This window comes from Triticum urartu, chromosome 3A, assembly GCF_056163025.1.
Source record: "Triticum urartu cultivar PI428250 chromosome 3A, HENAU_Tu73, whole genome shotgun sequence".
Classification (NCBI taxonomy): Eukaryota; Viridiplantae; Streptophyta; class Magnoliopsida; order Poales; family Poaceae; genus Triticum; species Triticum urartu.
This window is the reverse complement of record NC_141875.1, coordinates 2371845-2388907: the sequence shown is the minus strand read 5'-3', so window position 1 is coordinate 2388907 and position 17063 is coordinate 2371845.

Genomic DNA, 17063 nt, shown 5'->3' with positions numbered 1-17063 from the left:
TACCCAATTGTCCCATGAGCTTGAAGAGTGCAAAGCCCAACTTCAGGCCGCACTAGCCGCAGGACAGGAGTCCAAGAAGACCCCCTCTTGTAATATATGTTTCAAATGATAGGTATTATGTAGAGTGCGGCATATATGCAAATCTGACAATGAAATTGTAGATGAAGCCGGAGGAAATCCGGATGAGCAACATCTCCTACGCCGGCTAAAGGCTGGCGAGAGTGTGCTTACGAAGGTTAGGAAGGAGAAGAATAATCTCCAGGATAACAACACCCAGCTAAGCATGGAACTAAAGGATGTTCGTGCCCAATTGTCAGACTCCGTGAAGGAGAATCAGCGGCTTCGACGCGACATTTTTAGTAAGTGCTTGAAAGAACTTTTAAGAAGAGTTCGGCGAAGAAGTTGACTAACAGAGTTACATCTATAGGTATGCTAAAAGGTCGTCCCGCGGAGGAAATGCCCGGGTCTGCGGGTGATTTTCTGCCCGAGCTCTTACAACTGCACGAACGAGTTCGGCAGGTGATGCAAGGCATTGCCCAGGCCTTATGGCCATCCATCTCCGTGCCCGAAGGCCTTGGAGAGCTTGCAGACAAGTTGAAGGGAGCTCGGCGGCGCTTCCGATTATGGAAGGTATCGGCCTGCCGTCAAGGTGCCAGGGAAGCCTGGGCCATGGAGAAGACACGGTATACCAAGGCTGACCCAAACCACATGGCTGAGGTCGGACCTGTGGGGCCCGATGGGAAGGAGATCCCTGTTAGCCTAGTGTATGGGCAAGTAGAATTGGCCGCAAAGTATTCCCAACAGGATTGTAGACTAGACAGCCTGTTGCATGGTATAGAAGAAGAATTTAGCCAGTCGAATAGACTATGTAATTAAAGTGACCTGTATAATGCCTTCTACTCGGATTGTAGATCATTTGTCATGGCGGACCTTTTCGCTTCAACCTCAGACCCGATAGTCCGGAGTGTATCCGAATACCCTCTTTGTTATGTAAAACCCGGGGCATGCTTGGAAACCAGGCGTATGGCTCATTAGTGCTTGAACAGACAAGTGCCCAACTAGTTATGTTATATTACATGGTTAGTAAGAAACATCTTCCAGGGAGAATAGTTCCGTTAGGGGTTCCTTTCCCTGGGTATGCATGCCCTAAAGTGCATGTCCGAACTGCGAAAAGAATCGCAGAAAAAAAACATCTGGGGGCATATATGGAAAATAAGTAAAAAATCATCTTTTTTTCACCGACCGAATATTCCCTTAAGAACGCTAGCTTTCGGCTTCACCCAGTCTGAGGTACACATCCGGCTGATCCGGCAATAACAATCACAGAGGTGCTCCCCTTATGCCCTAGCCGAATTGACGGGAACGTAGGGCATAAACACAAGAGCCAGGCAACCCAGCTTGGCCAAAACTTAAGTCATATCGATGCATATAATGGTGAATAAAAGGTACATGTGGAAGGATGACACATGTGTAGGGCATGAAGCCCGTATAAATAAATAAGCTTCTATGAAAGAAGCCCCCAGGTATAATAAGCGCGGACAGCGCGTCAATTTTGCGCAAGCAAGGCACAAATTGGCCCTTAAAGGTTGTGAAAGAAAAGAAGGGGACAAGGAGAGAAATAAAAGACAGATAGTGTATAAAAAATGGACAGAGGAAGGAGACGAACATAGAGTCCGGCGCTAGGTGTAGAATCTTCGGAGTCTGGCTGCGTTCCATGGGTTCGGCTCGAGTCGATTATCCGATGCGTCCCGCAGACGGTACGCTCCACCAGTCAGAACTTGGTCAATAATGAAGGGACCCTCCCATTTGGGCTTGAGTTTGTCCTTTTTCTTCTCCGGCGGGCATAGAACTAACTCGCCAACATTATAAGTTTTGGCTCGTACTTCTCTGCTTTGGTATCTTCGAGCCTATTGTTGTTAGAATGCGGAACGGGCTTTTGCCACGTCACGCTCCTCCTCCAGGGCATCCAAACTGTCCTGCCAATCGAGCTCGGCTTCTCTTTCTTCGTACATGCGCACTCGAGGTGAGTCATTAATTATGTCGCAAGGTAGAACCGCCTCTGCACCGTATACCATAAAGAATGGTGTGTATCTGATAGTGCGGTTCGGCGTGGTCCGCAGCCCCCAGAGTATGGAGTCGAGCTCCTCTACCCAGTGCGTGTTAGATTCCTGTAGGGACCGCACTAATATGGGTTTGATGCCGCTCATGATAAGACCATTTGCTCGCTCGACTTGACAGTTAGTTTGTGGGTGATAGACGGAAGCATAATCAAGCTTGATGCCCATGTTTTGCACCAGAGTTTTACCTCGTCGGCCGTGAAGTTCGTCCCATTTTCCGTGATGATGCTGTGGGGGACACCATAACGGTGTACAACCCCGGATATAAAGTCTATCACCGGTCCGGATTCGGCCGTTTTAACAGGTTTGGCTTCTATGCATTTGGTGAATTTATCCACCATGACCAACAAGTATTTTTTCTTGTGGGTTCCCCATTTAAGGGGTCCAACCATGTCGAGCCCCCAGACCTCGAAGGGCCAGGTAAGGGGGATTGTTTGGAGGGCGGTGGGTGGCATATGGCTTTGGTTTGCAAAAAGCTGGCAACCAACGCAGCGTTGGACTAAGTCCTGAGCGTCTGCCTGGGCCGTCAGCCAATAAAAACCTGTACGGAAGGTCTTGATTACAAGGGCCCGGGCTACAGCGTGGTGGCCGCCGAGTCCGGCATGAATTTCTGCCAGAAGCTTCCGCCCTTCCTCTTCGGAGATGCGCCTTTGAAGGACTCCGGTGGTGCTTTTCTTATCAAGCTCTCCCTCATGGACCGTGTGGGCTTTAGATTGCCGCACTATGCAGCGTGCCTCATTTTGGTCCTCGAGCAGTTCCTGCCTAGTTAGGTAGGCCAGGAATGGTTCTGTCCACGGGGCGATGACAGCCATTATAACGTGGGTTGAAGATGTTATTTCGGTGGCAGAGCCTTCGATTATGTCATTGTGTTCTGTATCGGGCATTGCGGTTGGGTCCGGTCTGTTGTTACCAGTGTCCCCTTCCCATACCACGGATGGCTTGAAAAGCCTCTCCAAAAAGATGTTAGGGGGGACGGCATCGCATTTTGTGCCGATGCATGCGAGGACATCTACCGCCTGATTGTTTTCCCAGGCTACATGGTGAAATTCGAGCCCCTCGAACCGAGCTGACATTTTTAGGACGGCGTTGCGATATGCCGCCATTTTCGGATCCTTGGCATCAAAGTCTCCATTTATTTGGGATATTGCAAGGTTCGAATCCCCCCGCACCTCTAGGCGTTGAATGCCCATGGATACTGCCATCCGGAGACCATGTAGAAGGTCCCTCGTATTCGGCTGCGTTGTTGGAGTCTGTATACATTATCTGGAGTACATATTGGACTATATCTCTGGTTGGGGCCGTCACAATGACGCCAGCCCCCAGACCGTCCAGCATTTTTGAGCCGCCGAAGTGCATGCTCCAGTTGGAAAATGCACCGTACTCTTTGGGGAGTTCGGCTTCCGTCCATTCGGCGACAAAGTCGGCCAACACTCATGACTTAATGGCTCGCCGCGGCTTGTAAGTTATGTCGAACGGGAGGAGCTCAATGGCCCATTTTGGCAATCCGGTCCGTGGCGTCGCGGTTGTTTATAATATCATTAAGTGGCACTTCCGAGGCTACTGTTATCAAACACTCTTGAAAGTAGTGCCGCAGCTTCCGGGATGCCATGAATACTGCGTATGCTATCTTTTGATAATGTGGGTACCGTGACTTGCATGGAGTAAGGACAGTGGATCCATAGTAAACCGGCTTTTGAAGGGGGAATTTATGTCCGTTCGTTTCTTGTTCAACGATGAGCACCGCGCTCACAACTTGATGGGTTGCCGCAATGTATAACAACATTGGTTCACCAATGTTTGGCGCGGCCAGGACTGGGTTGGTTGCCAATATGGCTTTTATCTCTTCCAATCCGGCTGTGGCGGCATCCGTCCACTCGAAGTGTTCGGTGCACCGAAGGAGGCGATAAAGGGGTAATGCCTTTTCTCCCAGGCGGGACATAAAGTGGCTTAGAGCCACCACGCATCCAGTTAATTTCTGGATTTGTTTGAGGTCCGTTGGTGTCGTGGAATTGTCACGGCAGATGTCCTTTTGCAAGGACTTAATCATGGAGCCATCGCAACAAGGAAGCTTAAAGGGGTTAATCGGGATAAGGACACGCAAGGTTTATACTAGTTCAGCCCCTTACGGTGAAGGAAGGCCTACGTCTAGTTGGGTTGGAATTGCTTGAGGTTTCGATGACCAGGGAGCGAGATACGCTATGCCTGGCTCTCGATCAGTTGTTTTTCTCCTTAAGCCGCTGGCGGGTCGTCCCCTTATATACATGGGTTGACACCCTGCGGCCTACAGAGTCCCGGCCGGCTTATAAATAGTGTCCGGCTCGGCGACTAGTTACTTCTACCTTACAGTACAAGTTATACCATCATGGCGGTTTATCTTTACGGGCCTCAGAGTCGCCTGTGGGCCTTTAAGCCTTTTAGTGAACCGCCATCTTCATGCCTTGGTCTTGGGCTTTTGATGAACCTCTATTTGCGTAACCCGGCCCCTCCTGAATGGCTTACACAAATAGTCATATCCCCAACATTAGGCCCCAGATTGATTTGAACCGGTTCATGTCAATCTTTGAAAACCTTATGAACTGGCCTTTAGTCTTCTGTCTTGCGTGAAAATTGTAACCCGCCGTGACGTCATCCTCTGGCTCCGGGTTAAATCATCGTGACGTCATCTTCAATAAAACTTATATTTTAATTCATCATATCTTCAACGGATCTTTGCCTTTACTGACCCTCCCGAATATCGAGGCATCGGGGCCGCTGGATAATGATGTTTTGGTCTCCTCGTTTCTCGTGCCATCTCAGTCGGTCCTCCTTATAAATAGGCGCGACCTAGGTCTTTTTCATTTCCTCCGGTCGTCTTCTGCCGCTCGAGCTCCGCCACCGCCACCGTCGGAAATCTCGTCTTCACCGACTCAGGCCGCTGCATCACCCTGTTTTTTGACCAGAGAACAACGGAACCCTCCGCAGTTCTTCCACATCGGTGAGTTCTCGTTCCCCCCTTTCTCAGATCTGCATTAGTACTGTCCTGAGTTTGTCGACGTTCATCGTCGCCCGACACAACCTCCATTAGTTCTTACCTCTAATACCTTGTTCAGATCGTAGAAAAGCACATAGAACTGCTGCGGAGGATGTTGTGTGCTTATTCTTTATGAAAACAAATCTCATTTCCTTGTTTTGGAAGCCCTTCTTGAGTATATGAACTTCCCTGTACTGCTTTAGGTCTAGAAATTTTTCCTTTCCAGAGCATCGTTTGATCCAAAATAATAATTGCAATTTGTGAAACCTGTTTGCTCCACACTTAGCCAAAAACTGTGTCTGTTGACTCTATTTCAGCCATAGTAGTCCGTGTAACCGGTTTAAGATAATACCGGCTGTCAGCACCGCTTGCCTCTGGCGACTTAAGAAAACCTTAATCATCTTTAATACCTGCAGCTGTTAGACATTATCACATAGTTACCTGTATGTCATTAGGCCCCTTCTTAAGCCGCCATCTTTAGATAACCCAATAATGTTTATTCTCCGGGTTATAATAAACCGGAAAATTTCCTTTGTCTTGTTGTAGGCTTCAATTTATCCAATGGCACCCAAAGCTGTTAAACCTCCGGTTACCTGCAACTGGGTCCCATCCATTGTTACAGAAAGCAAACTGTCTGAGTTTGTAAAGTCTGGCCATCTGCCCAAGAAGGATGTCATGTCTTATCGTGCTCCTGACCTGTCTGAAGAGAAACCTCAACCCAAGGAAGGGGAGGTGATCATTTCTACCGATCTCATGAGCCGAGGATTTGCTCCTCCCGGTTCAAAACTCTTTAGAGACGTTTTGCACTTCTTTGACTTAAGACCTCAAGACATCGGGCCCAATTCCGTGTCAAATATCAGCAACTTCCAAGTTTTCTGTGAGGTCTACCTTGGAGAAGAACCCAGCGTACTTTTGTTCAGGGAATTGTTCTATTTGAACTGGCAGAATGAGCGGGCCAACGGGCCCAGTCTGGAGCTTGGTGGCATATCGATTCAAAGGCGGAGAGACTGCCTGTTCCCTTATGCTGAATTGCCGAGTCATCCAAAGGACTGGAACCAGACATGGTTCTACTGCCAAGATACTTCTCCGGCTAGTGAAAACCCGCTGCCCGGCTTCCGTGCATTGCGCCTTGAACCTACTCACCCGCTGCCGGATAAGTTGACTGCTATTGAACGTCTGCCACTCACCCCCAAGATCAAGAAGATTAAAGCTCTTTTAGGGAATGACTTAGATGGCATTGACCTAGTCCAAGTCTGGGTTGCTTGGAGAATAATTCCGTTAAGCCGCCGCCCTGGCTTAATGTGCAATTATTCAGGCGAGAAAGATGACCCTCAGCGTCATAGTCCTGACGACTTACCAGATGACGTAGTGGAAGCTACAACTCAGTCTTTGTTGAAAGAGGGCACAGTGAATAGTAACGCTTTCGGCTTACTACCTTTTTGCAAGAAGAACCCGGCCCCTGCAGTAAGTTTCCAGCCGTCGGGTTATTTTTTATCATGTTATACTGTATTCTTACGCATAACCCATTATAACCTTTTACAGGCAAATGATAACTTCTGGAAAATCCAATATGATCATGAGGCGGCCAAGAAAGCCAGGGCGGCCAAGAGCCCACCACTTCAAGGAAAAGGAAGCCAAGCGCTTCTGAGCTGTTTCAGCTTGATGATTCTGATGATAATGAGGAAGAGGTAACTTTTTAATTTCCCTTTCTCCTTTATCACTATCTTACTGATATTAACCTTCTTTCAGGAAGACACGGGCAACAGCCAACCCGTCGAGGAAGAGGTAACTATAATCTCCTCCGACTCCGAGCTTCGGCTGCTTCAGAAAATTCAAAGAGTAACCCGGAAAGTAAGATTTTCGCACCCTTTGGCTTACCAAGATCCCGACTTTCTTTTGAAGCAAAAGCAATTTGAAAACCAGAGGTAGACCCGGACCAACAAGGATGTAGAGCTATCCTCCGGCTTGCCTGACACAACCCGGAAGCGTCGGACTGAGGTTATCTCCAACTTATACCCTTTTTTACCTTTGGCGGGTCTAATCCGTCAACCTCTCAATTCCTCTGACTCCAATTACCAGGATACCTCTCCTTCATCCGGCGAGTCCATGCAATCAAACATGCCGGCTTTTAAGACTGCCCCAGGGTAATATCAATTTATTCACCTTATGTTTTTCTTTCTTCATGTTTCTTTACTTATTTCTCTGCTTTGCCTACAGCATGCAGGTTAAGCCAAGGAAGAAAACCAAGAAGGATAAACCGGCCCAAACCCCTATGGTGACTGAACCAGAACAGGGTATAGCTTCTCCCGATTCTTCCACACATCAACCGCCGCCTGAGCCGGCTCAAGACATTGCAGCACCAACTTCTGACCCGCCTGCTGAAGATATTCTTGATGGTTCTGTTAACCCGGAGGCACCTAGCCCAGTCAAAACGGCTGACCCAGAAGTGGAATTTCTCAGGGCTCAATTCGTTGAGCCGGCCAGGCCCACCGTCCTTGCCAAATGCTCGGCTAAAGAGGAGTTGCTAGAACGCCATAAAGCCAAGATGGATATCACCGACTATGCTCATTTAAGTATTATTGGAGAGATCGTCTCGGGCCTATATCAACCAGGTGCAAAGCAGTCGTGACCTGGAAATTGACATGGTGAAGCAAATACAGCAAAAATCTGAGGTATGACTTATGCTTCCTTACTTTCAATCATACTTCCTGTACCAGCCCCCAAGTCTATTGCTTATGAATAAATATGCTGTAGACTTAGAAACATTGTTAGAGCTGCTTGCCCGGCTTAAAGAAAAAAATATTTAAACCGAATGTAACACAATACCTTTAACTTGCGATACACATTAGCCCCCAAGTGCCAAGTATCTTTGCTTGCAAAGTATTTGGAACTTAATATCCAGGACCGGCTTAATAATTTAGAAAGCTTCGGTATACATTAGCCCCCAAGTGTCAAGTATCTTTGCTTGCAAAGTGCTTGGGAGTTAATATTATTTACCGTAATCTTGACTACTATTCGGTGCAATGCAGGCCACCATAAGTCAATTTGAATAGGATATTACTGACCTGAAGAACCGCCTGGCTGCCCAGGAGATTGAAATTCAAAAGGCCAACTCCAAATTTGAATTCAGCGTCTCTGAACAAGAGGAGCTGAAGAAAAATTTTGAGTCAGAGAAGAAAATTTGGACTGACGAAAAGGCTGGACTAGTGACCCGGGCCGAGACAGCAGAGGCGTCGCTGGCAAACGCAACAGCCGAACTGACCGGCTTACAATGCCAGATATCTCGGATGGTCTCAGCGATCTTTGGTAAGTTATCTTAAGCAAGCATTAAATATTGTAAATATTCCTTCAATTATTACCGGAGGTTTACCTTATACTTACCAATACAGGCCCTAGGAGCACAAACCTCAAGCAGAATATGCTGATCAAATTGAAGGCGGTGTATACTCTAGTAGAGCAACTGCACATTGGGTCACAATGTGCCTTGGCCGTTGTAGCCTTATCAAATGATGTGCCCCACCTCTTGCAAGATGTGTTACAACGGCTTGCTGTACTTCCTCAGCGGATTCAAGAGTTGAGACGGGCCAAAGCAAGAGCTGGAGCAATAGCCGCTTTGAGTCGGGCCAAAGCCTGGTTACCAGAGCTAGACCCGGCCGACATCGCTCTTGGGTATCCAAGTTTAAAGGAGGATGGCACTCCATTTGATGAAAAGGATTTCACCACCTGCGTGAGGGATATACGCCCTGTGGCCACTCAAATTGGAAACGACACTGACCTCACCAAGTGTCAGCCGGGTTATGGCACGGAGAATCGGAGAATCCCCATGCCGCATTATGACGATGTCAGCTTGATCCCTCCAACCCGTAAGCACACCTTTGCCCCTGAAGTCGAACCAACCAGTTTAATAGATGATGAAGCTGAGTTTGAGGCCTTGAGTGGCATTGACTGGTCCTCATCATCCTTCCAGGACAAAGCAGCCAGCGGAGAGGCGGAGAAGGATAACCCGGAGGCTTCAAGTCAACCCCAAGAGCAGATTGCCAGGCGCCACCTACTTATGTCGTTGTAGAAAAACAATGCCGCATCATTCAGACTCGGGGAGTCTTGTAACAGAGTAGAAAATACTTTGAGTTTTGCTATGCCTTTGCGCATGCTTATGGCCCTTAATACTTGCATAAGCCGCCGTCACTATGCACTTTGTAGTTTATATGAATCTGTTATATCCTTTGCAGAAATGTCTTGCATTGCCCTGTGATGCTTACGGCTGCTTTTCCGGCTTATATAAGCCAACCCCCGAGGGTAAGTTTAACTCCTGAAAATTGGCACATAAAAGTTCACCTGGTACTTAACAACCTGATGTAACCAATATTAATCCTGGATGATTGCAATGTATTCCATTGTACTTTCAAGAGGGTCGCAAGATATCCAATGTTGATACTTGTAAAATATGATGAACAAAATTCAAGGGTTTCTGATTCGAATACGATCAGTGAACCGTTCCAAAGGAGTTGAGCTAAGATTCGGATACGATCTGTTAGCCCCCAGTGGCTGTGGCGATGCCGATCAAGTGGGTATCGACAGCTATGTTCTCTTTGGTTCGAATACGACCTATGTTTGAACAGGAAGCCCCCAAGTGACCATAAGAGTTGTTTAATGACGCTGATTCGAATACGATCCACGTCAGACCCAAAGGGGTTAAGCTATGATTTAAATATGATCAAGAAGCCCCCAAGTGGGTTTGGTAGTATGCCGATCAAGTGGGTATCGACAGCTATGTTCTCTTTGGTTCGAATACGACCTATGTTTGAACAGGAAGCCCCCAAGTGATCACAGCTAGATTCAGATATGATCATAAGCCAGACCAAAGGAAAGACGGATTCAGATATGATCCGCTTCTCCTAGGTTATCTCCACCACCTGACAAAGAAAACACATAAACCTTTTTTGGGAGTGGAAAAAGGACAGAGGTCCTGCTTTATTGCTTTATGTAATATACATAGTATAAGTATATACACATTAGAGCCGATGGCTCAAGTATAATAAGGCCAAAAATGAGCGATATTCCACGGCCGACGGGTCTCCTCCTCCGACTTACGTGAGTCTTTGTGCTCCCGAACGTCGATAAGGTAGTATGATCCGTTGTTCAGATTCTTGCTGACCACAAAGGGTCCTTCCCAAGGAGGGGATAGCTTGTGCATGTCAGATTGATCCTGGATGAGTCGGAGCACTAAGTCACCTTCCTGAAAGGTTCTGGACCTAACCCGGCAGCTGTGGTAGCGGCGCAGGTCTTGCTGGTAAATCGCCAAGCGGGCTATTGCCAAGTCTCGCTCTTCATCCAATAGGTTAAGTGCGTCTTGCCGAGCTTTTTCGTTGTCTTCCTCAACATAAGCCGCCACACGGGGTGAGTCATGACGGATGTCACTTGGCAGGACCCCCTCTACTCCATACACCATAAAGAAAGGCGTGTAACACGTAGATCTGTTAGGTGTAGTATTGATGCTCCAAAGTACAGAAGGTAACTCCTCCACCAAACAACCCGGCGTCCGCTGCAAGGGGACCAAGAGCCGGGGCTTGATACCCCTCAAGATTTCTTGATTAGCTCGTTCTGCTTGACCATTGGATTGAGGGTGAGCCACAACTGAAACGTCAAGACGGATATGCTGTCGTTGACAGAACTCTTCCATAGCTCCTTTGGAGAGGTTAGTGCCATTATAAGTTATGATGCTGTGTGGAAAACCAAAGAGAAAAATCACCTTTTTCATAAACTGGACCGCCGTGGCTGCATCACACTTACTGACTGGCTCCGCCTCCACCCACTTTGTGAACTTGTCAACCACCACCAAGAGGCGTGTCTTTTTATCCTTAGACCTTTTGAAAGGCCCGACCATATCAAGCCCCCAGACTACAAACGGCCAAGTAATTGGAATCATCCTCAATTCTTGAGCCGGCACATGGGCTCGTCGTGAGAATTTCTGACATCCGTCACATTTACTGACCAGGTCTTCTGCATCAGCATGAGCCGTCAGCCAATAAAACCCATGACGGAAAGCTTTGGCCACAAGAGATTTTGAGCCGGCGTGATGACCACAATCGCCTTCATGAATCTCACGAAGGATCTCCTGACCCTCTGTAGGTGACACGCAACGTTGAGATGCTCCAGTGACGCTGCAATGATGTAACTTGCCATTGACAATCGTCATCCATCTGCCAGTCGAGCTCCGGTTGGTGGGAGCACGCGCGTCACAGCCGATGGAGGAGGCGAGAGGGGGAGGAGAGGATGATGCACTTACCCACGCGGGCGGGGCGGCGGAGGAGAAGCAGGTGGTGAGCGAAGCGCATGCCGTCGACCTCCTCAACATCGCCGGAGCGGGTGGGGGAGCGGAATTGGTGCATCCGCACCTGCCTGCCTGCCTGACTACCTGCGCGTGGCTGAGACGTTAGCGAGGGGAGGAAGGAGGAAGCGGGGGGAGTGAACGAGCAAGGCGGGACTGACCAATGACGCAGCAGCCACCGCTGATGGTCGTTGGCGGCAGTAGTGACGCCGCGCCCGTGGGTCTTCCTCCACGGCTCCGCGACACGAAGCAATCGGAAGGAGAAGCCCACAGCTGGAACGCGTGCACGCGCTCGGAAGGAGTGGTGGTGGTGGCGGCGCGAGGGAGGGGAAGGGAGAGAGGAGGGCGTGGGGGAGGCCATGGATGGGGGGAGCTCCATCGGAGGGAGGTGGCGGCCGCGATCTGGAAGGGAGGAGGTGGCGGCTGCGATCCGATCTGGAAGGGATGAGCGCAGATCCGACCGCGGCCGTGGGAGATAAGGGGAGGGGTGGGGAATCGCCGCGGCGCTTCCCACCGATGAGATCGAGGGAAGGATCGGTGGAGCTGGCGGGGAGGAAGGGGACGGGATCGAGAGGAGCTAGGGTTTGCGCTGGTGAGGAAGGGGACGGAATCGAGAGGAGCGAGGGAAAGAAAGGAGGCGGGGGGGGGGGGGGTGGATGGAAATTGACCCGGAGGACATAGCTAGGGTTTCGGGGTTGGTGTGGATGGGTCGAGGACAGCCGTTGGATCCCCGAGCATCCGACGGTGTTGGATGCATGATCCGCGTGATATGTCCACGGACCAATCAGAATGCAGTACGATTTTATGACCATCTAAATTGGTCGTAGTTGACTTAAAATAATGTGTTAAAATTATTTAAGCTACTTTATGATCTGAGAAATTCTAAAACAAATGGAAAACCTTCTCATTGTGTCACCAAAATTTGAACAAGTTTTCAGAAAAAATAACAACATGGAATAAGATAAATATCTTTAAAAAGGTGTCGTCGGAAATGAGTTTCTTACAAAAAAACATTTTCCCTTTTTCGAGTGCCCAAAATGGGTTTTTTTGTGAAGGACCTACAATATATTTATTGCAAAATTGGATGAAATAAATTTTATAAACTATTAGGCCATATTTAATGCACAAATGACCAAATAGTTGGGTGTCAAAAGATTTTATCCACCTCCGGTAAAAAAGACAAATTTCCGCTGATCCGGCTAGAAGCGGGTCAAATTTGAACTGTAACTGCATCATAGTTTGCTATTTATTTTTTCCAAAAATCATTTCTAGGTACATAAGTATCTATTGAATCAGAGAAACATCAAATGTTTTCCAAGATTCAACCACTAGCTAGGAACGGTCAAGCCCGCCGTTTTGACCGCATTTTGAAACGGGCATAAAAAATTCAAAAAAATCAAAAATTGGGAAACGTTCGCATTGTGTCATTATATGTGGCCAAGTTCCCAGGAAAAATAATAAACTTGTAATACGGCAATTATTTAAAGAAAGTGTTCTCAAAAACGAGCTATCACGTGTGGAGATCAATGGCTTTCAAGCCAAATGATCAATCTTATGGCCACATTCATGGCATAGTTTGTTCAAATGATATCATATTGTGCACAAGGGTTCATATTGGAATGGCAAACAATGTTGCCTAAGGAAGTTTTTATTTTTGTTGGACGAAAAAACCATTTTCCATTTTTCGAGTGCCCGAAAGGAGGTTTTTTTGTGAAGGAACTACCAAATAATTGTTGCAAAATTGGACCAAATAATTTTTATAAAATACTAGGCCATATTTAATGCACAATTGACAAAATGGATGGGAGTAAAATGTTTTGATTCACCTCTCGTGAAAAAGACAAATTTCCGCCGATTCAGTTGGAAGCGGGTCAAATTTGAACTGCAGCTGCCTCACAGTTTGCTATTTATTTTTTACAAAAATCATTTCTATTTACATAAGGACCTATTTAATCAGAGAAACACCAAAAAAATTCCAAGATTCAACCACTAGCTAGGAACGGTCATTCCCGCCGTTTTGACCGCAATTTGAAACGGGTATAAAAAATTCAAAAAAAATCAAAAAATTGGGAAACCTTCGCATTGTGTCATCATATGTGGCCAAGTTCCTAGGAAAAATAACAAACTTGTAATACGGCAATTATTTTAAAAAAGTGTTCTCAGAAACGAGCTATCATATGTGGAGATCAATGGCTTTCAAGCCAAATGATCAATCTTATGGCCACATTCATGGCATAGTTTGTTCAAATGATCACATATTGTGCACAAGGGTGCATATTGGAATGACAAACAATGTTGCCTAAGGAAGTTTTCATTTTCGTTGGATGAAAAAACCATTTTCCATTTTTCGAGTGGCCGAAAGGAGGTTTTTTGTGAAGGAACTACCAAATAATTGTTGCAAAATTGGACCGAATCATTTTTATAAAATACTAGGCCATATTTAATGCACAATTGACAAAATGGTTGGGTGTAAAAATTTTTGATCCACCTCTCATGAAAAAGGCAACTTTCCGCCGATTCAGCTGGAAGCGGGTCAAATTTGAACTGCAGCTGCCTCATAGTTTGCTATTTTTTTTCAAAAATCATTTCTAAGTACATAAGTATCTATTTAATCAGAGAAACACCAAAAAATTTCCAAGATTCAACCACTAGCTAGGAACGGTCGTTCCCGCCGTTTTGACCGCATTTTGAAACGGGTATAAAAAATTCAAAAAAAATCAAAAAATTGGGAAACCTTCGCATTGTGTCATCATATGTGGCCAAGTTCCTAGGAAAAATAAAAAACTTGTAATACGGCAATTATTTGAAAGAAGTGTTCTCAGAAACGAGCTATCATGTGTGGAGATCAATGGCTTTCAAGCCAAATGATCAATCTTATGGCCACATTCATGGCATAGTTTGTTCAAATGATCTCATATTGTGCACAAGGGTGCATATTGGAATGGCAAACAATGTTTCCTACGGAAGTTTTCATTTTCGCTGGACGAAAAAACCATTTTCCATTTTTTGAGTGCCCGAAAGGAGGTTTTTTTGTGAAGGAACTACCAAATAATTGTTGCAAAATTGGACCGAATCATTTTTATAAAATACTAGGCCATATTTAATGCATAATGGACAAAATGGTTGGGTGTAAAATTTTTTGATCCGCCTCTCGTGAAAAAGGCAAATTTCCGCCGATTCAGTTGGAAGCGGGTCAAATTTGAGCTGCAGCTGCCTCATAGTTTGCTATTTTTTTTTCAAAAATCATTTCTAAGTACATAAGTATCTATTTAATCAGAGAAACACCAAAAAAATTCCAAGATTCAACCACTAGCTAGGAACGGTCATTCCCGCCGTTTTGACCGCATTTTGAAATGGGTATAAAAAATTCAAAAAAAATCAAAAAATTGGGAAACCTTCGCATTGTGTCATCATATGTGGCCAAGTTCCTAGGAAAAATAACAAACTTGTAATACGGCAATTATTTTAAAGAAGTGTTCTCAGAAACGAGCTATCATGTGTGGAGATCAATGGCTTTCAAGCCAAATGATCAATCTTATGGCCACATTCATGGCATAGTTTGTTCAAATGATCTCATATTGTGCACAAGGGTGCATATTGGAATGGCAAACAATGTTGCCTAAGGAAGTTTTCATTTTCGTTGGACGAAAAAACCATTTTCCATTTTTCGAGTGGCCGAAAGGAGGTTTTTTTGTGAAGGAACTACCAAATAATTGTTGCAAAATTGGACCGAATCATTTTTATAAAATACTAGGCCATATTTAATGCACAATTGACAAAATGGTTGGGTGTAAATTTTTTTGATCCACCTCTCGTGAAAAAGGCAAATTTCCGCCGATTCAGTTGGAAGCGGGTCAAATTTGAACTGCAGCTCCCTCATAGTTTGCTATTTATTTTTTTCAAAAATCATTTCTAAGTACATAAGTATCTATTTAATCAGAGAAACACCAAAAAAATTCCAAGATTCAACCACTAGCTAGGAACGGTCATTCCCGCCGTTTTGACCGCATTTTGAAATGGGTATAAAAAATTCAAAAAAAATCAAAAAATTGGGAAACCTTCGCATTGTGTCATCATATGTGGCCAAGTTCCTAGGAAAAATAACAAACTTGTAATACGGAAATTATTTGAAAGAAGTGTTCTCAGAAACGAGCTATCATGTGTGGAGATCAATGGCTTTCAAGCCAAATGATCAATCTTATGGCCACATTCATGGCATAGTTTGTTCAAATGATCTCATATTGTGCACAAGGGTGCATATTGGAATGGCAAACAATGTTGCCTAAGGAAGTTTTCATTTTCGTTGGACGAAATAACCATTTTCCATTTTTCGAGTGCCCGAAAGGAGGTTTTTTTGTGAAGGAACTACCAAATAATTGTTGCAAAATTGGACCGAATCATTTTTATAAAATACTAGGCCATATTTAATGCACAATTGACAAAATGGTTGGGTGTAAAAATTTTTGATCCACCTCTCGTGAAAAAGGCAAATTTCCGCCGATTCAGCTGGAAGCGGGTCAAATTTGAACTTCAGCTGCCTCATAGTTTGCTATTTTTTTTCAAAAATCATTTCTAGGTACATAAGTATCTATTTAATCAGAGAAACACCAAAAAAATTCCAAGATTCAACACCTAGCTAGGAACGGTCATTCTCGCCGTTTGTACCGCATTTTGAAACGGGTATAAAAAATTCAAGATAAATCAAAAAATTGGGAAACCTTCGCATTGTGTCATCATATGTGGCCAAGTTCCTAGGAAAAATAACAAACTTGTAATACCGCAATTATTTGAAAGAAGTGTTCTCAGAAACGAGCTATCATGTGTGGAGATCAATGGCTTTCAAGCCAAATGATCAATCTTATGGCCACATTCATGGCATAGTTTGTTCAAATGATCTCATATTGTGCACAAGGGTGCATATTGGAATGGCAAACAATGTTGCCTAAGGAAGTTTTCATTTTCGTTGGACGAAAAAACCATTTTCCATTTTTCGAGTGGCCAAAAGGAGGTTTTTTTGTGAAGGAACTACCAAATAATTGTTGCAAAATTGGACCGAATCATTTTTATAAAATACTAGGCCATATTTAATGCACAATTGACAAAATGGTTGGGTGTAAAATTTTTTGATCCACCTCTCGTGAAAAAGGCAAATTTCCGCCGATTCAGCTGGAAGCGGGTCAAATTTGAACTGCAGCTCCCTCATAGTTTGCTATTTTTTTTCAAAAATCATTTCTAGGTACATAAGTATCTATTTAATCAGAGAAACACCAAAAAAATTCCAAGATTCAACCACTAGCTAGGAACGGTCATTCCCGCCGTTTTGACCGCATTTTGAAATGGGTATAAAAAATTCAAAAAAAATCAAAAAATTGGGAAACCTTCGCATTGTGTCATCATATGTGGCCAAGTTCCTAGGAAAAATAACAAACTTGTAATACGGCAATTATTTGAAAGAAGTGTTCTCAGAAACGAGCATCATGTGTGGAGATCAATGGCTTTCAAGCCAAATGATCAATCTTATGGCCACATTGATGGCATAGTTTGTTCAAATGATCTCATATTGTGCACAAGGGTGCATATTGGAATGGAAAACAATGTTGCCTAAGGA